Source organism: Euprymna scolopes, chromosome 46 (genome assembly GCF_053919585.1).
Source record: "Euprymna scolopes isolate OS-2025 chromosome 46, ASM5391958v1, whole genome shotgun sequence".
Classification (NCBI taxonomy): Eukaryota; Metazoa; Mollusca; class Cephalopoda; order Sepiida; family Sepiolidae; genus Euprymna; species Euprymna scolopes.
The window spans coordinates 90,678,315-90,681,645 of NC_136527.1; the positions used below are offsets into that span (position 1 = coordinate 90,678,315).

The 3,331-nt window shown below is 32.3% G+C and overlaps 1 non-coding gene across 1 annotated transcript; it reads right to left on the reverse strand.

Annotated features, from left to right (window-relative positions):
* Nucleotides 1-262: 262 nt before the first annotated feature.
* Nucleotides 263-335, reverse strand: Trnar-acg (transfer RNA arginine (anticodon ACG)). The gene has a single exon. It is a non-coding gene; the product is annotated as a tRNA-Arg (tRNA).
* Between the last annotated feature and the right edge of the window lie 2,996 nt (nt 336-3,331).

Genomic DNA, 3,331 nt, shown 5'->3' on the forward strand with positions numbered 1-3,331 from the left:
TCTACAGAATGCCCAGTAGCAATATATTATATATTAGCGACTGTGCTGCATTGGCACACACAATGCAGAGTCAAACACAAAATCAAGTACACTCAACATCAAGTACACTCAACATCATCTTACCATCAACGCTTACCCTGTGAACTCGGAGTATGGGAAATTCCCATATGCACAAAACAAAATCATGGAAAAAAAAACAAAAATAACTAAGGGTAAGGATAATGAGTAAACGTTGGATAAAATGATAGTTTTAAAATTATTACGAACTTGCCAGGATTCAAACCTTGAATCTTCTGATTCGTAGTCAGACGCGTTATCCATTGCGCCACAAGTCCTGTCTGTATGCCAAAAGATGTTATTATGACTGTACACAGACAGTGCTAAATTCTGTTGACATGGACAGATAACTTTTTCGACAAGTTTACAAAACGGCCCCAAATACCCTTATTTTGGGCTTTTTGTATGACTTGGCGTTGTTCGTTATTAACCATATATAGATAAAGACAATCTAGGGTCTTACACCTTTCAGGGGAAAAAAGAATTTTTCAATTTGTTGCATGCATTCGAAAGTTTTATTGGTATATAGGCACACACACATAAATAAATAAACATTTAGAATTTTATTAATAGTGTATATATATATATATATATATATAAAAGAGAAAGTGTCTCTGTGTGTGCCTGTGTACATTTCCATACGCAATAACTCTGAGAATTTTTAGTCTACAGACTCGAAATTTGATATACAGGGTACTGAGATTAGGGAAAATTTATGTGATCGGTTTTCAGCCAGAAATTCAGCTGTTAAAGGGTCAAAGTTTAATGATTTGACTTTTTCAGAACTCTACCAAACTCCTCTGCCAATTTTGGGTCTAAACACTTGAAATTTTAGATATAGGTTCCTTGGACATGGATCTAACTTAATAACTTGATTTGAGCCCAAAACAGTAAATGTTAAGGGGTCATAATAGGGTCAAAGTTTAAAAAAATTAACCCTATTTTTTTTTTTTTTTTTTTGCTCAGCATACACCTCCAAACACCCGGGCAGTGCCGGGCTGAACTAGCTCTACCTACGTATTGAGCACTTTTGAAGTAAATACTTAAAGTTTACACATAAATCTATACTTTCGTATATTAGGTTTATGTGAGTAAATGAAGTAGTTTTATATATATATATATATATATATATATATATATATATATATATATATACGTGTCAGTGGATAATTATATTTTAAAAATAATATATATGTCGCTCCCCATTAAAAGGGGGTACCAGATTGGTCAATGGGAAAATTATTCCCAACAAGCATTTAGGTAAAAATGCACTTTCGTATAAATACTTGAATTCATTCAAGAAAGTATCGCTAACAAAAACAAATAAAAACATCAACGTAAAAGTAATACATTTAGTAGTCCGGCGAGGTTAGCACCATGGTAGAGGTTTAGGCTTCTTATCACGAGGTGCCGCTTTCGAATCTCACTAGAGTCAGCCACTCTGATGAGTCGTGGATGACGAAACACGTGTCAGTGGATAATTATATTTTTAAAATAATATATATATATATATATATATATATTATAAGGTAAAATTAAAAGCCAAGAACAATGCGAGATTTTTTTTTTTTTTATAGAGTAAAATTAAATGAAAACAAAAGAAATAAATTTCTTTTTTTTGTTGTTTGTTTTTTCTTTTTCACACAAATTTTAACTCTAAACAACCGAAATTTTTTTTTTCTGTTGTATTCAATGGTGTTATAAATCTCAATATATTTCAGACTTATTAGTCCTTTTTCATTTAATTTTACTCTATAAAAAAAAAAAAAAAAATCTCGCATTGTTCTTGGCTTTTAATTTTACCTTATAATTTTCTTCAACAATGCTTCAAGCAAACTACAATCTACTTATATATATATATATATATATATATATATATATATATATATATATATATATATATATATATAGATAGATAGATAGATAGATAGATGAAAGATGCTGCTATGGAATTTCCACAGATCCCATTAGTGTAATATAAATACTTACACCTTTCAGGGAAAAAAGAATTTTTCAATTTGTTGCATGCATTCGAAATTTTTATTGATATATAGGCACACACACATAAATAAATAAACATTAAGAATTTTATTAATAGTATATATATATATATATATATATATACATATATATATATATATATATATATATATATATGTATATATATATATATATATATATATAGATATATATATATATATATATATATATATATATATATAGATGAAAGATGCTGCTATAGAATTTCCACAGATCCTGTTAGTGTACCTATTTACAATGCCTCCCCACGGGACAGAGTTAGACACCAGGGTCGTTTTTTAACGTGGAGAAAAGGTACAAAAATAAAAATTGTCTCAGTCGTGAAGGATTTCTCCTCCACTGAAAGAGAACAAGAAATAGAAGTGCAGCATCTGAAGAACAGATGGTATTTATTTGCTCCCCCACCGAGCAAATTAGGCACAAGGCCGATTTTTAATGTGAGGAGTGAAGGGAGGGGGAAGGGAAAAAGGGGACCAGCTCCCGAGAGGTGGGAAATGGGAGCTGGTTAAAGGTCAGGCATGTGGGGTTGCCCCCACATCTGGTCTTTGCTAGTCATAGCTTGCAGCATCTGCCGGAACAGATGGTATTTATTTGCTCCCCCACTGAGCAAATTAGGCACAAGGCCGTTTTTAATGTGAGGTAAAAACCAGCTCCCCTAAAAGGGGTCACTCTGGTTACCAAAAATAATAATTGTCCCAGTATAGAGGGTTTCCCCTCCATTTACTGGTACAAATTATCTTAAGTGCAGTATCTGCCGGAACAGATACTACACTTTGATCTTGTCCCGAAGGCCAAGTATGTATTTAATATAAATACTTCAGCTAAGAGAAATTACTGGGTGATGTTCTCATACCCAGTAAGTGGTTATGCTTTCTCCACAAGTGTGTAAGTGAATGCATTGACTTTGGTATAGCCGATTCCATAGTTCTTTGGAGGGAATACCTTTATCACAGTCTGCTTTTAAGAGGGTCAAACTATTTTTTTGTAAGATGTATTTTAAAGGAAACATTTGAGAAAGGTTAATGTTTAGCCACATGATTAATACTTGATAATTATACAGAGTGATGTGGCTATTGGTTGATTCACTGTGTCTAAGTGTGTTGCATATATACTCGAGAGTACAAAATGGTGATGAGTATATTCTGTTGTCCCAGCCCTAGTTAATACAACCTCTTCCTTTCTATCACTAGCACTCAGATAATATTAATACTTTTACACTCTTTAACCCTTATCC